The following is a 17,885-nucleotide window of genomic DNA, read 5'->3' as shown; positions in this document are numbered from 1 at the left end:
TTTAATTTATCCTCACTATAATTTCTAACGGCTATCCTTAAAATTTTCGTTAACAAAACTCGTAAATATTAATAGTAAATTATTAGTGATTAATTAAATTTGTCTTTGTCCAATACGGGGCTTTAATCTATTACTCTTGAGTTTTTAGACAGATATTTATATCAAATTTTGGATCTGTAAAATTAGGGAACCTTGATTTTTTTAATTATAAATATAAATATTGAATTTTATTTCAAAAATAATTATACATAAAAGTAATTTCTTAAAATAATTAGAATATCTCAAATAAAGATATAAGTTTAAAAAAGCATTAAAATAACTCGAAGCAAATGGAATCAGAATTTCAATTTCACCACATTTTATATACTTGTGAGATCAATATGGTCAAAATAATCTTGTCCCAGCCTAAATTATGTATTTTAAGAAATGCACGTTTAAGAAGAAGAACCTTTTAGCGATGCAAGAAAAAGAAGAAAAACGTTGCATAAATAAAGAAGAGGGGGGGCAAATGGACAATATACTAATGTTGAGTAATACTATGTCTCAAAAGTAAAGTGGTGAGAAAAAAAAACACACATGATGATAGAATTTGAATATTCATGAAAAAGATGGAGCAAGCCAAGGACACGAAGAGGAGGAATTGATAGAAACCATCTTCTTTACCCAAAATTGAATATGAATCTGATCCTCATCATGAATTGATTTAGGAGTTGAAACGAGTTCATAATTGTAATTTAATTCAAAGTTGAAAGCCGTACGTATTTTTCAATGGAGAGGAAAGTATGGACTCTTATTGTAGTCGGCAGGGGTATTCAAAGGACAAAAGCAAGACACATAGTGAAATTGGAAAAAACTTAGACCCACCCATCTACACAAGCAATCACCTGATAAAAAATTGTCAATTTGGTACTGGTTAATAGTAGTAAATAGTGAACCTTTTTACATGGCTCAATAAGAGGAAGTGATTCTTTTTCTAAAATATAAAAAATTACTGTTGCTATATTTGTTTATTTCAAGGGAAAATAGGTAAATCTATTTTAGACTCTTATCCCATCATAAATTAACATATATAATTAATTAATTAATTTTTATAATAATTATCTTAAAAATCATACCAGTAATAATTTTGTTATCAATTAACTGAAAAAAAATTATATTGACATAGAATAACATATATAATAAATTAATTTATTTTTATAATAATTATCTTAAAAGTCATACCAACAATAATTTTTTTATCAATTAACTGTAAAATAATTATACTGGCATAGAATGAATATTAAAAAAAAATATTGCACTGACATAGAATGAATATTAAACTCTTATTTCTATTAAATTAAGAGGATGGTTAAACTCTCTAATACACTCTTAGTACTACACACTTTATTATTGATTAAATTTTATTTAAATTTATAAAATTAATAGAGAAATTCATTAAATATAAGATGAGACCTACCAAAATTGTGTTTTTTTAAATAAAATTTGACTAATAAAAAAATGTTCAAAGAAAGAGTGTATTGTTATTATTTCTCTTAAATTAAATTAGTTGATCGTTCAATTTGTCGGATTAACCATGTTAATTTTAACTTACCTAACAAATGCTTATATGATATAGTAACATTTTTCACAGTTTGTCAGTGTTACTAAATTAGCCAAGTTTGTCTGATAAACTAATGAAATGATTAATTTGATTTTTTTTTATAAATATTTTAAGAGATAGAAAGTGAAACTTGTAAATTTGAAGAATGAAACTGAAACTATAAAACAAGATAAAAGTATATCTTTTGCTTTTTCTTTTTTTTCCCTTAATTTAATCATTTTTTTTATTTTGTTTATTTTCTTTTGTTATTTTTTTTCCCTTTTGTGTTTGTGTCTGAAATTTCCCACGTCCCCTTCTCTGCTTCTATAAATACCTCTGCTACGTCCCTCCCCACCATGTATCAGAAGCATTTAATGTTCCATAATGGTAGCTAGCTATAGCCAGCTTTTTTTTAAGAAAAGGGTTATTAGCTTCTGCACCTTGTGTGTGTGCTGTTGTGTTGTGCTGCTCTTGTTTTTTAGTGTGGAAGAATCTGTAAAGCTCAGGAGGGATAGCGCCATGGATGATCTTCTCTTCACTCTTGATCTTCTCTTGCGCTATCCATCCTGAGTTTCATGGCTTCTATCCACACACAATGGATCTTCAGTTTTCAGGAGAAACCCCCCAAAAGAAAAATAAATAAAAATAAAAATAAAATTGTTGGTCTTAATCATCATGCACTACTCTACACTACTCAAAGGTTCTTTCAGTTTTACTACTTCTTTTGTTGTTCTACTTCTTTCATTTTTGTTTGTTATGGCAATTTTAATGACTAACATCTTTTCTTTTCTTTTTGTTTTCCTAAGTGAAAGAGAGAGCCTAAAGATGAAGTAAGTGGAAGAAAGGTAGAAACCAAAATGTGTCAAATCCTCTTGGGTTGTGTAGAGTGACTCTTTAATTTACTTCAAAGTTTTCTCTTTTTAAAGTGTGTTTTAAAAGTTGATGACTAGCCAAAAAAATTTGGTATCTGTAATTTCTAGCTAACACTATCCATATATGCTACAATATAGGTTCAAGTAAACTCAGAGAAGATCAAATGAATGGTTCTCTTTACAAACCTTGAACTGTTTTCTAGCTAGCTTTTCCTTCTAGCTTGTAACCAAGATGCTTAGAAGTTATTAGATCATGATCCATGATATATACAATGTTTGGATTTTTTGTTTCCTCCTTCACTATAGTTCATCATAAAAAGCAAATGCTTCACTACTAAAGTAAAAGTATGTAACCCAATGATAAACCATTACAGTTAAGAGACTGTTTATCCCCTTAATTTTTTGTGATGTTAAAAACAGGGTTCATTTGATTTCTTAATTTTGTGTTGATGTTAAAAAAGGGGTTCATGTGATGAATTTCTTGAGAAGACAAGCGATTTCTCACTTCCATTCTTCATGGTTTTTAAACTAAGACTAGTTTTTTTTTTTTTTTTCATTCTCGGTAGCCCTTGATATAACTCGGCATCATCCACAAACATCGCAAGGATAGGAGGAAGATTGTATGCAAAAAAAGAAAAGAAGAAAAGATTGATATAATATAAGCCGAACTTAGCCACTATATCACGTGGGAATGAAATGGTAGAGTAGAGATGTTGACTAGTCCCAACTTCGTGTTACGGTCTAAGTCCAAATTCCCATGATTTAGATTGCCCAACGTTAAAGCTAAGGTTTGCGCAATTCTATTTGTCTGCCCCCACTCCTTAAGTTGGTGATATACTATAGTTTCCCTTTTGATTTGAGTGGGGGTTCTAGATTAGACATTGCACATGTGTAATTTGGGATTCACGTATAAATCAAACTTAGAGAAATATGTTGTCAAATGTCAACTTGTGCACAATAGCCACCCACACAAATTAACACTTTTTATTCGATTCTTGTCATTGGAATTTGAAAGAGTTGGGGTACACACGTACTAACAATTTACTTTTTATTTTTATTTTTCAAGCGAATGTTCAAGGTAAGCTTTACAAGATATACCAAAAAAAAAAAATGAAGCTTTACAAGAGGTAAACGAAGGTGGAGAAGAAGACGAAAAAGGGGTAGAGCGCAAGTAATAAGAGATGAAATTCACGCACTTACAAGTTACAATTTATGTCTCACAAATTGATAGACTGAAGTTATTTGGGGGGACCACTTGTGAATATATAGTACGTTATACTAGTGAAGAATAAAATATTCATATGGCCCTTGATACTGATATCACATGGCAATTAATGTTGGACCTTGTAGGGAAAAAAATGTGTAGTTCAAAATGTTCGTACCATCAATTAATTAGATCCACAATACTACAAAAGATCAAATGGAGTAATTCTTAACTTTAATCACTGTGTTAATTAATTTTATCTATGACATCGTTGTGTGGTAATTAATTTGGTCACTAATATTAATGTAGATAAGGAACTAAAAAAATTATTAGTGCACAAAAAGTGCATTTAGTAAGACTTTTTTTTTATCAACGTATTTAGTAAGACTTTAGTAACTTATAAGCTACTATTTTGACTAGCATATAAATTACTTTGACTTGTTTATTATCATGTTAGAGGTTAAATTGATTGTAGTCATTAGGACTAGTCTAATGATGAGATGTTACATAGTATGCATGAGATATTTGGTTCTAATTTTAGTGTGATGGTTAAATTGATTGTAGTCATTAGGACTAGTCTAATGATGAGAATTTAAATAGTATGCATGAGATCTTTGGTTTTAATTTTAGTATGATACAATCGTACATATAAAAAAAGGACTAAATCTCTGATTCTAATTTTACTATAACAAAATAGTACATATAAACGATTTTAAAAATAAGATTAACAAATAAGATGTCATTAACAAAGATATATTTTGAAAAAAAAAACATTTAAAAATAAAACCTTTTTCAACTAAAGTCTTTGAAATCAATTTTGGGCTTGAAAGTCAATTAAAGTGGTAATACTTCAGTTTTAGAAAATTGTTACATTATCCTTAATTGAATATGCAAAACAAATGTAACTTTTTTTTTATTGTTTCACTTGTAAAAAGAATGTATGAGAAAGACAATTTGTGTGTGTTTCAAAGTTGCATATATTATTTTAAAAAAAAAATGAGTTTTTCTTATTGTTTAACTATTTTAAAAACACAAAGGTTCCTTTTTCTTATATTTAAAAATTACCGGTTGGTCTTAACCAACCTTTCCTTTAAATAGAGGATTAACGGAGAGATTTTTATTTGAAAAATAATTTAATTTGAGAATTTTGGGGTTTTGTAGTATTAATCGTGAAAATTATATCTATTTCTGGAAAGAAAAATATTTTCAAGATAGTAACATAATTTTCACTAATTGATTAAATTAACAAATAAATATTTAAAAATGAGATATAGAATCTATTTTTGATTATAAGTTCTTTTTAGTCAAACAAGTAAGTTTCTAATTTTCAACTTAATTGAGAATTGTCTAATATTCAATGCACATCATGATTATAATTTTGATAAATATGTCCATTTAAATTATAATAAGGTTGTAATTCATAAGATAATAGAATAACTTTTTAATAAAAGTGTTGTTGATTTAATGATTAGTTTCTAAATAATTTTGATACTAATAAGAAATAGGGATTGGAAAAGTCAAGTTTTGAGAAGAAATGAAGATTGAAAAAAGTAAAAGATTTAGAAATGTGCACTAAAATAAACAAACATGAATTCATAAAAGTTGAAAAATGAATACATACACCATAACATGTTGAACCTTTGCTAATTAGGTGTAGTGTTGGTATTTTGAGGAATTAAGTGATTGTGTATTAATCCTCGGGAATTGATAGTAAGTCATTTTATTTATAGATTTACAATTCTAATGGTCTAATTATATATTTTTACATGTGTACAAAGACAATTTCATACACAATGATGTGATCTAATATTGATACCTGTCTTTGCATAACTTTTCCACAATCACACCATCTGGTATTTTAATTTGTTGAAAAATATTTTGCTCTCTTTAGTGCTTTCCAACTCCACATGCCTGAAAGAAATTATTGAAATGAACAAACTCAATCAAAATAAGTTCTTTCAATTGCATAAACAAATTTTACAAATTTTTGTCATATTCTACTTACTTTTGAAGAGATTCCTCTATTTATCTCTAGACAAGTAAATCAAAATTAACTTCATCAAATTTTATATAACAGCAATAACAATCATATTTTCACAACCAACAAAATTTTGGGGTTCTAGGAATGTGCTCATTTTTTAGAATGTGAGACATAATTCCTCTGATATCGTTCAACGTATTTTGAGGCAAATTGATGCCATTTAGTTGAGTCTCCAACATAGCAGTTCCTTTAATGCTAACATTGCTATGAATAATCCTCCTAAGGCAATTTCGTGGGGGGTTTGGATCCTTTTCATTTTCTTTCTTTCCTTACTAAACATTTGAGAAAATAAATGTTACTCCCATAAAATATGCACCATATCTCCATTTGATTTATTTTTCCAAAAGCTTATAAAAATTGAAGAAATGGAGGAAATAGATGAAAAAGGAAATGGAGAGGATCCATTTCCCTTTCGCCTGTGCCTCCTCCCAGCCGTCAATACAAGCTTAATTGTGATGGTTTTGTTCAGGAGTAAGGGAGTATTGCAATTGCATGTGGAGTTTTTAAGAGACCATAGCGAACGAGTTTTTTTTTGCCTTTGCTTCCAAATTAGGTTTATGCTCTGTGGTGCAAGATGAGCTTCAGGAGATTCTATTTGGAATCCGGATTCCTTGGAGTCGTGGTTTAAAAACTTTTGTGGTAGAATCTGATTCACACAGGTTGCCATTAATTTGCTTAAGAATGGTTGCGCTAAAGTTCATCCTTGTTTGGGATTGGTTCATAATATTTTATGATTCCTTTCGGTTGGAGGTAGTTTCTCTTGGTCTCATACTCTTAGGGAATGCAATCAGGTTGTTGATGCTTTAGCTGGCTATGCACAATCCTTGAGGATAGGCTTCTTATTTTTTATGTTGTTCCTTCTTTTCTTGTTCATTCCATTTTGGCATATGTAACTTCTACCGCTTTTCTTCGCGAGCTTTAGTTGTTTTGGGAGTTCTCCTTTTTTCCTCACACACACACAAAAAAAAAAAAAAAACCAACAATTCCCAAAGCACTGGATTAATGGAGCATCATGCTTGTATTAATCTAACTTCTTTCGAAGGAATTAATCTAATCTTTATGAAATCATTTTTTTTATATATTTTAAATGATCCTCTTGGGGTTAATAAATGTCATAGTCAACATTCTTTTAAAACATAGGACTAATGAAGTGTAAATCTTGAATTAATTCATTTTTAAAGGATAATTATGCATATATTTATATAAAACAAAAGAGTTTTGACATTTAAATTTAACTTATTTAATTACTATTTGAAACATCTATAAGATTCACCACCATAAGACTGTCTATAGTCATATTTAAAACACACAATATAAGTTAGACTTAACAATTAATCAAAAAATAAAAAATAAAATATGGACTTAGGTCTAATTACACGAAGAAAAAATAAGGAAGCATTAGGATAATGAGATATATCCAATGTAGCAGAATAAATAAAATATAAAAATAAGCAAACAAAACATAAATAGCAAAAAAGTAGGGTTAGGCCCAATGAAATTTAAGAAACAAAAGTTAGGGCAATTGATGTATGCTTTCCATTTTTTCTTGATGCACTCCCAAATTTTTTTATGACCCCATCTTACCCTTCACCCCTCGCTCACTTTCTTCTGCTTTCCATCTTCCTCTTCACTGCATCACATCTTCTTGCTACAACCACTAATCCCCTCCCTCACACCTCTGCATCATGGCGACAACATCCTCCACCTTCAAATTTTGGATTCAAAGTTATGATTTCATAATTTTAGATTGAGTAATACATAATACATTTGTATTCTGTATTGAGTAATATGGAAAATGAATGTATTTCGAATTAAGTAATCTGGAAAACAAATGTACTTTGGATTACTCAATCTGAAATGGTGAAACTATAACTTTGAATCATGAATTTGAAGGTGGAAGAGGTTATAGCGATGATGCAAAGGTGTGTGGAAAGATATTAGTGGCAGCGACGAGAAGGTGTGATGTGGTGAAGAGGAAGATGGAAAGAAGAAGAGAGTGGGAGAGGGAAGAGGGGAAATGGATAAGGCAGGGATACTAAAAATTTTGGGAGTGCACTAAGCAAAAATTGAACTACATAAAGCAATTGACAAAAGTTATAATAGGTAAAGAAAAGTGTTTCAGTCTAAGCCTATTAAAAAATAAGTTTAGTTATTATTTTGGCCTTCTGTTAACAAATAGGTTTAAAAATAAAGAGATTAAATTAAACCTAAAAAATAAATTAAAAGATGAAAATAGTATTTAAACCTTAAAAAGTATAACTTAACATTATATTTAATTTAATTTTAATAAAAGGTAATTTCTATCATAATTGATTTGATTAATATTAAAAGGTAACTTTTCTAAAAAAAAAGTAACTTATAAATAAAATTACTATACAACGCAAATAAAATGTTGTGTTTACATTTCTGTGGTGTTATTTTTAATAAGTTTTCATCACAATTTCATAATAGACAATGAAAACTTGTTTTTGTCACTTATGATGAATTATACCTTGTAACTTAACGAAACTAATTTTTTATTGTGTATCGACTACAACAAAAACATAATTCTATCAAGAATGTTTTTTATTTTTTTTTTAAAAAAAAGTTGGGGGTTAACTTATATAAAAATGGGTGGGAATAACTTAGAAAAAAAATAAAAAAGGTCATTGCTATTCTTACTTCTGTTTCTACTCTTCCAATCCTTTACTTTTTAGAAACATTAAATTACATAATTACCCTTAGTTCTATTTTCCCACACCCCTACTTCTTTCCCTCCCTTTTATAGAAACAACCTTTTACTTTTCAACTACTCTTTCCCCCATCTTGAATTTCCATTTCCATTTTCTAACCCAAACAGTCAAAGTTTTAAGACTCAAACCGACTCGGCCTGTCGGACGGCAACCTAGTGGTTGGACCAAGTTGAATCACAAGTTCAATTAGGTATGCTTTTAATTCGGATTGACTCATCCGAGTTTGCAGTCAAACCGATGATCCATGGACCCAGACTAGGTCATTTATCTTTTTTTTTTCTCTTCTGGATATAGTTGAAACGATGTAGTTTCAATTTGAACCCATTTTAATTTTAGAAACACTACTGGCCTACCCTTCTTACTCGCTAGCCAACCTCTTCTTCCTTCCTTTCATTGTGGTGTAGTGTTGTCACCACCTTGTCAAACTCACTCAGTTCAAATCCGCAAGTGAGTCCAACTAACTTTATTTTTTTCTTTTTTCTTTTAGTTTTTTTTTTGTGTGATTTTGAGTTAAATTGATCTTTTAATTCATTGTTGAGCGTTGTTTGTGGCCGCAATTGTGTTTTTTTTTTGTGTGATTTTGAGTTAAATTGATCTTTTAATTCATTGTTGAGCGTTGTTTGTGGCCGCAATTGTGTTTTTTGTTGATTTAAATTGATTTAGAAGTGGTCGCAATTGCGGTTAAGTTGCAGGTGAAATTGTGTTCCCACATCATTTTTTTTAAAACTATGGTTTGGAACTTTGGATTGGTTTTTTATATTTTATAATCTACATTTATGTGATATGACTATGTTTCATTTTAGTGTGAATATTTATATATATAATGTCGTTGATGTCTTTGAAGTTAAAGGTTAGACATAATAGTCATTTTTTTAAACTTATGTTCTTTATATTTTGTTTGTGTTTTTAAGACTCGTGAATTTTTGTGAGCCAGGAGAAAGATTTTAAGACAAGTATAAAATTTATATATATTTTTTTATTACATATCGGGTCATGCGGGTTAACTAGTGAGCCATCGATTTAACCACTGACCCAATGTCATGACCGAGTCAATCACCGAACCGGTTTTTAAAACTATGCAAACAACTATGTTGCCTTCTATTGAGGTCACTATTGTAATTTGCTGAGCTTGGCGTAGCCATCCGTTGAGGAGTTGTTGTTTGTGATTATCGCCATAGGAAGAAGAAGCTATAGTTTTGGTAAGTCTTTTAAAAAAATGTAGATCCAATGGAAACTCAATTGCGATGTAGTAAAATACTAGAGTGGATCGTCACGTTTTTTGTTATGTATACAAGTTTAGATGCATAATGCAAACACACTTTTGTTATACATCAAAATTTAGATTCATAACGAAAACACAATTTTGTTATGTCTACAAGTTCAAATACACAATAGAAAAGTGTTTTTGTTGTGTATATACGCTACACACCCAATATGTAGCGAGAATGAATATCCGTTGTGCATTTTGAGGCATGAAAATGTGTGCTCGTGAGGGGCATGTTTGGAATTCACTAAATTCAAACAACGTATGGGGGTGGAAAAAGCAATTTGTGTTATGGGAATAGCAATGCTCAATCAAAAAGTATTTAGGTTATAACTCAAGGGAGAACAAATAAAAATGAGACAAAATGTACTTTTGAGTTTAGCCTAAATATAAATTAAAAAAAAAAACTAATTTGAAATATTCTATTGTTAATTTAATATATTTAAAGTGTGGAGATGCTTTTAACACCACTATTATTGAATTTAGAATTTAATCTAAAATATTTATTTTATCTTATAACATTAATAATAAATGTTCTAAATCAAGTTTAATCATATTAGAAAGTATAAAAGGATGTATAAGGTGTTGGATGGTTAAGGAAAAATGGAAGAATGAAAAAGTCGCGGATTCAATCCTCTATGCTAATAAAATTAACATTATAACAAACTAATATTTATCTATAAAAAATTATTAATAAATATAAATATATTGAAAGAAAAAACTAAAAATAGTTAGAAAAAATTATATATCTTTTTGTTCCTTTAGAATGTTTTTTTTGTTTGCAGAGAAAATATAATAATAATAATAATAATAATAATAATAATAATAAGTACAATTTAAATATCCCTTTATAGTGAATTAGTGATGCAATAGAAACAAGTATTGATATGATACTATACTAATGTAACGGCCAGAGTGAAACATTTTATTTCACATATGTGTAGGGTCAGCTTACCTAGTTGGGAATAAATTTGTATGTCCATGATCCAAGTCATCATGTAATCATTTCTAATTTTATTAATAAAATATTATTTTATTTTCATTGTCATATTTCACTATTTGATTAAATGGTCCATTTGATAATGTCTTTGATTAAAATTAAAGACCTATTATTATAATAGAGATTATGATAATGAGAAACAAGTTTGTTCTAATTTTAATCTAAACCGTTCTTGATCATAGGATTATTGTAAATAGGATATCAATAATCCAGATAGATTAATATATATGTGATAGTATTTATTGGATAAATATTAATAGATATCGTTTATTAATTTGCATATATAGATGAGTCACATGTTGATGTGATCATTGAACTGACTCAATTGAAATTTTCTAATGGTTAAAATTTACCATAAACTGTCAATAGACAATTCTCAAGAATATGTATAATAGTTTTCTTTGACCTGAGATTGTCATAGTAATTAACAAGTTATTTGTTGTATTTTGATTTCGGACACCTAATGCTTTAGAACACTTATTGAATAAATATTAGATATGATTAAATACTTAGTAGAATTAATGATTAATCAAGAAGGAATCCATCAACTCTTGGTAGTGAGTTTGAGCTCTATGAATAAAATTATATTTTGGCCAGGAAAATTAAATGAAAGAAGAAATAAGTTTCTTAAGTCATTATGAGTTAACTCAAGAGGGGTTTGACAGTAATACCATACTCTAGAGTTAACCCTGAGTTGTAAAGATGGAAGAAATTATTACATTACTCTTCTAATGGTTCTTGAAAGTAAAATGCTACTTCATGCTATCCGGATGTTAAGGAGTGTTGTTAGACGTCTACCTTGATTAGTATATTAATTTGATTAATATATTATCGACTTAATATTGAACCTACGGGGTCACACACAAAACGAGTGTTCTAATCTTTGTTAAAGAAATTATTTTAATATTTGATGATTAATTAAATTAGAGAATTTAATATGATCAAATGATTAATTAATTTAAAAAAAGGTGGAATATTATTATATTTATGCTAGCACTGAAAATATAAATAATATGAAAGATTTGGTGAAAGAAGAGAAACAAACATGTATGATTTTGTATTTGAAATTTGGGTTGAAAAGACGACTAAATATAAGTTTGACTTGGTCAATTATAATTTCAATTTTAATTGCTAAATTGTTAACAATAAAAGGTAACAAGAAATAATATAGCTTAAAAAAGGATACTATTAATAATGATTTTGATTTGATAAAAAATTTGGTATCCTTAGCGTGCTATAAATAAAGCCTTAGACTGCACGTTGAAACCATTCATATATCACTTCTCTATTCTTATTTTTTCACTTGTCAAAGTTGTTGATGAATAGAGGTCAGTCTCGGTATGGATACACGTAGAGTCTTCACATTATTGAAGAATTTTTATACTTCAAGAGTTTATCAACAAGTACATTTTTTAATATGTTATCTGTTTATAATATAATTTAAATATAAAATAAATTCTTTTATTCCACAATGTGTGTTCCTGAATATCCTTTTTTCCATCATACCTACTAGATAGAAGTTGTAGGTGAAAGAAGTTGTTTGTAATAGTCATTGTCTTTTTTTGTGTGATTCAAACTTTGAAAATAAATAGCATGTTCTTGTGGGATGCCAATGGGTAAGCTTGGTCTCGAAGGAAGCTAGTTTGTGGGATAAGATCATAGAGCTTATACTAAGGTGTGATGGAATATTCAAAATTTCCTTCATGATTTTTTTGCGATCTACCATAAACAATGTCTAATTCAGTGAGTTAAGAGACACTCGTGACTTCTGACATAGGACAAAAGAAAAATTAAACAATACATCTTGGTGAACTCCTTCATTAAGGGGCCTAAAGTGCAACGTTGATACGACTTTCTTTGAGGAGAATCATTCGTTTGGTTTTGTTACTTGTATTCATGATGATAGAGACCAATTTGTTTAGGCTATGATAGACATGAAGCCTTTTCTCCTAGATGTGCATGAGGTTTAGCACCCCATAACTCAATCAAGTGGCTTAGGAATTTGGATATTGATATTATTACCATTGGAACAATCTGTCACCATGTTGTTAGTAGCCTATGTAGTAAGCGCTTTGATCTAGGCATGACAACAAAAACTAAATTTAGGGGTACTCGTTCACCCTCGCCTTGAGTTTGACGAGGAAACCCTAATTTGATTAGGTCGGGGTTAGGTTTGGATTTCCCCCAACTTGGTGAAGCGGGGGCTGGTATGTCACTTCTTGTTCCGCCCCCGCCCCCTATATTGGTCCCACTACACATGTTTTTATAATTATTAATAATGTAGTTATATATTTATATATAATTATATTACTATACATATTATATCTGATTGTTAATTATATACTTATGTAATCATTTCAAAATTTATTTTTTTATAATTATTAAAAATATAGAATAATTATTTTAATAGTTAAATAAATAACATTAAATTGTTAATTATACCAAAATAAAATATACATTAAATTAAAAATATAATTTAATTCTTAAATATCTTTACATTATTTATTCTTTATTAAATTATATATACCTTAATTGAATTAAAATATAATTAATAACTTAATCTATGATTTATTTAAAATATATGAAATAATTTTAAAAAAAATATGAAATGGTTTCCCGTGGGTTTTCTCCAACCTGATAGAACGTGATGGGGATGGGGTTAGGCTCTATTTTTTTACCTTGCTTGTTATAAACCCGAATTTGAGTTCGCCCCACCTTTTATGAAGACGGAGATGGGTTAAGCTTCATTTTTTACCTTTCCTATTCGAAAACCCATCCTTTTCGAAATGGGATCTGGAATTTCCCTGGTTGAACAGCGCCAAGAATGAAGATAAAGAAGGAAGACATGGAGAAGTTAATCACCACTGAAGGTTTTGAATTCGCCATCAATAAAGAAGCTTCAATGGTTTCGCAAACCATTCACAGCATTGAAGCTGCGTGTGTGTATATGGCTGTTTGATTTTATTTTTACGGTAGTTGCTCTTGATTTATGTTGTTCACAGCTGCTTTTCAAATACGATAAAAGAAATTTAATATCAAAATTGAGAACCCTTGTAGGTTTATGATGTGGTAATTGAGTTTTGAATAAAGATGAGTACCAACCTTCAGTTGATTGCTATTAACACATGATGAATGCTCGGTACTAACTCTTCCCCTCTGTTTGAATACAGAGAAAATGATGGGAGACAAAGTATTGAAATTTTATTTTTAAGGTAAACTTTTCTCTATTCCCCCTTTTATTTTCTCTTGAATCAAACAAAAGAAAATGCATTTTTGTCTGTATCTTCTCTCTTTTCTTTTCTCTTTCTGCTTTAGCAAACATAATATGATTATGACAATAATATATAAAGAGACAACGTCTGCCCTATCATTTAAAGTAATAAATCATACGTCTTACATTAAGCTCACAAATGCTCAAGTATGTTAAATTTAACTTTGATAAAAGAATATTACCATATAAGCTTAGAGGTGGTGTTGCTGTGTCACTTTAGCTCCCCCAGTGTTATATAGCAGTATTACTGACTTTCAATTTTATTATTATTATTTTTTTGTTTAGGTGGGGGTGGAGGGGAGGAAATACTAATAGTACTGTAATATCTTGAACAGGAGATTGAGCCATGACAAATTCGGTTTAATTTTTAAAACGCTGGCTGTAGTTATTCTGCAAGGAATTTTAGAAAAATAGTTTTCGATTGTGTCACACAATGATGCATAGTATAACATGTTGTAGTAACAATTTAATTGAGGTTCATAGAATGTGTGTACTTTAGAGGGAAGCATACGGGGGTCGGACATTTAATCATGAGAATCATATCTAAGTTAGCAAAACTAGAACTAGTTATAGGTTTACGCCAAATAAGCTGAAAAGGATAAAATATCTAAGTTAGCATCTTTAATGGGATTTTGAAGTGGGTTTTTGAGCTCAAGATCATCTCATCACCAGATCAGGTAGGCTACTAAGATCTTCACGCCGGAGGTTGGGTTCACGTGTAAAAAAAAACTCTGAAGATCTATTTTTTTTTTTTAAATGTTTTTTAATGTCTCTCTCCCTAAGAACATCTTTAATAATATATCTCATTTTGCGATCTTGGACTATTTTTTGGTGGACTCTGGAGTGCCATATGTGTACCTAGATTTCCCCTCTTTTTTGTTCTAATGGTAGATCCCAATTTGAGATCTTGAGGAAGTTTTTGTGGGTCACACAATGGATTCTACTTAAATGTTTTTATGAATTATTTTTAAGTAATTAATTATAAACATTTTAATTATAAATAAATAATATTTAAAAATAGAAAAATATTGATAATTAAAATTTTTATTTGACCTAAAGTTAAACCAACAAAAAATACATAACATTCATAAGTAACAAAATACAAAATATTGACATTCAACAATAAATATTAAATTTCGTCATTGTTGTCAAGGAAGCATACCCAAATATGTTTCACCAAGTTTGCTTGAAATTGTTGATGAATTCTTCTCGTATGCATATAACATCTTGTTTGTAGGTATGTAGCAAAATCGAGAGGAACACCATGAGATACGTCAATGTTCTAAATCTCTTGGTCTAAATGATCACAATCCACATCAAATTACCATTGCATGTATCTCATTCGTCTTTAACAATCATGTTATGTAATATAATGCATGTCAATATATTATTCTTTATCGTATCGATGTGCCAATTATGTGATAGATCCCATATAATTGCAAATTGAGATTTTAGGCCCACAAATGCTTTCTCCACATCCTTTCTTGTCTATTCTTGACATTTTGCAAATAACTTTATTTTATCTCCTTGTGACATAGGGGTGATCTTCATAAAAGTGGCCTAATAAGGATAAATGTCATCTGCAAGATAGTATTCCATTTTATATGGAGTTGCATTAATTGTAAATTACACTGGAGGAGCTCAACCTTGCAAAACGTCATTAAACATGGGTGATTAATTTAACACATTGTTGTCATTGTTTGAACCTACAACTTCACAATATGCATGCCAAATTCACAAGTCTTATGAAGTAATAACTTCAAGTATTGCTGTGGGTTTGCAATGGCGAGCTCTATGATATTGACCTTGTCATGTAATTTGACAATTTTCATTCTGAATGCATGCAATTAATAAAACCCAACATACGTGGAAATTCACATGTCTCTCCAATTTGTAGTAAGCAATTAATGTCGTTGTTGTTTAGCCTTCTCAAGTACTCATCCCCAAATATCTTATTCACACCTTTTACAAAATCTTCTAAGCATTGAATTGTATTGCATTCAACAATTCTAACATACTCATTAACATTATTTTGAGAATGGAAAAAATGAAGAAGGATTTTGAGATTTTTCAAGGGGATTGATTATTTTGCATAAAATTCATTACTGATGACGGTGACAAGTAGGAAAAAGACGAACGAGGATTTTGAAAATTTTCGATCGAATGGGTCATTTGGTAATTTTTTAACAAATTGTAATAAGCTTGCCTATGGAATTGATTTGGATCCATTTAGAATGAAACTAAAGCAAGAGATTGAGATTGCAAAATAGAGATTGAGAAATTAAGGATGAGAATGAAAGTAAGTGTGCAAAATGTGGCCACCAATAAGGTTATTTATAGTATTTTTCATGTCAAAATTTGACAATAATTCAATCTAAAAATTTTATAAAAAAAAATAAATCTAACATGCTATAAATGTAGCAAACGGTATAATTTTCTCTCATGGTATAGCAAACGTTCGAATACCTATTGATTGACAAGCACCGTTTACACAAAAAATAAAATTACATTCACTTGTCAAAATTAACAAGTAACGGTAAGAAAAAAAAAATCACACCACAAAAACCCAAGTCCCACAAAACTCCTTTTCTATTCTCCTTCTCCCTTTTGACATGAAAACCCTTCATATTTCCTTCTTCCTTCGCTCCCAACATTCTTTCGTTGAACCCTTCCATGGGAGGGGTTCGACGGAGGGAGGTTGGGAATGGAGGAAGAAGGAAATGTAAAGGGTTTTCTCGTGGAAGGGAGGAGAGGGAAGAGAAAGAAGGAAACATGGAGGATTCTTGTGAAGGGGGGGAGGGGGACGAGAAAAAAAGTAGTTTTGTGAAGTTTGAGTTTGTGTGGTGTGATCTTGTTTTTCTTACCGTTACTTGTTAATTTTGACAAGTGAATTTAATTTTGTTTTAAACATTGTTTGTCGATCAGTAGGTATTTGAATATTTGTTATACCATCCGTGAGAGAAAATTATATCGTTTGCCATATTCAAGCATGTTAAATTTTTTTATAACTTTTTTAGATTAAATTATTGTCAAACTTAGACATGAAAAATACTATAAATAGCCTCATTGGTGACCACATTTTACACACCAACTCTCATTCTCATCCTTAATTTCTTAATCTCTTACTTTAATTTCATTCTAAATGGATTCAAATTAATTTCACTGGCAAGCTTATTACAATTTGTTGCCAAATTACCAAATGACCCCTTCAAACGAAAAATTCTCAAAATCCTCATCCATTTTTTTCCCTATTTCCTACCATCATCACCAATGAATTTTATGCAAAATAATCAATTCTATTTCACTGAAAATTCTCAAAATCTTCATCCATTTCCCCCTTCTCAAAATAGTATCAATAGTATGTTAGAATTGTCTAATGCACTGCAATTCAATGCTTAGAAACTTTTGTAAAGGCTATGAAAAAGATATTTAAGGATGTGTACTTGAGAAGGCTAAACAATAATCACATCAATTGCCTACTACAAATTGGAGAGACACGTGGGTTTTCAAGTATGTTGAGTTTTATTGATTGCATGCATTGGGAATGAAAAATTGTCAAATTACACGGCAAGACCAATATTGTAAAGGTGACCATCACAAACCGACAGTAATACTTAAAGTTGTCGCTTCACAAGACTTGTCCATTTGACATGCATATTATGGAGTTGTAAATTCAAGCAATGACATTAATGTGTTATATTAATTGCCCATGTTTAATGACATTTTGCAAGGTTGAGCTCCTCCAGTGTAATTGCAGATCTTGGTTAGGCCACTTTTGTGAAGATCATTCCTATGCCACACAGAGAGAAAAATAAAGTTATATGCAAAATGTCAAGAATTGACAAAAAAGATGTGAAAGAGCATTTGGTGTGCTAAAATCTCAATTTGCGATTATATGCGGTCCACCGCGTAATTGATACAT

General features: G+C 29.8%; 1 long non-coding RNA gene and 1 other non-coding gene across 2 annotated transcripts; both read left to right on the top strand.

Moving 5' to 3' along the window:
* The first annotated feature begins 1,758 nt into the window (after positions 1 to 1,758).
* Positions 1,759 to 3,769, top strand: LOC121174582 (uncharacterized). The gene is made up of 2 exons (XR_005890685.1): positions 1,759 to 2,279; positions 2,386 to 3,769. It is a non-coding gene; the product is annotated as an uncharacterized lncRNA (long non-coding RNA).
* MIR390A (microRNA MIR390a) lies at positions 2,068 to 2,172 on the top strand. The gene has a single exon (NR_048610.2). It is a non-coding gene; the product is annotated as a microRNA MIR390a (primary transcript).
* Positions 3,770 to 17,885: the final 14,116 nt, after the last annotated feature.

This window comes from Glycine max, chromosome 3 (genome assembly GCF_000004515.6).
Source record: "Glycine max cultivar Williams 82 chromosome 3, Glycine_max_v4.0, whole genome shotgun sequence".
NCBI classification, from domain to species: domain Eukaryota; kingdom Viridiplantae; phylum Streptophyta; class Magnoliopsida; order Fabales; family Fabaceae; genus Glycine; species Glycine max.
The sequence above is the reverse complement of the archived record's forward strand: the minus strand, read 5'-3'. Positions and strand labels throughout refer to the sequence as shown.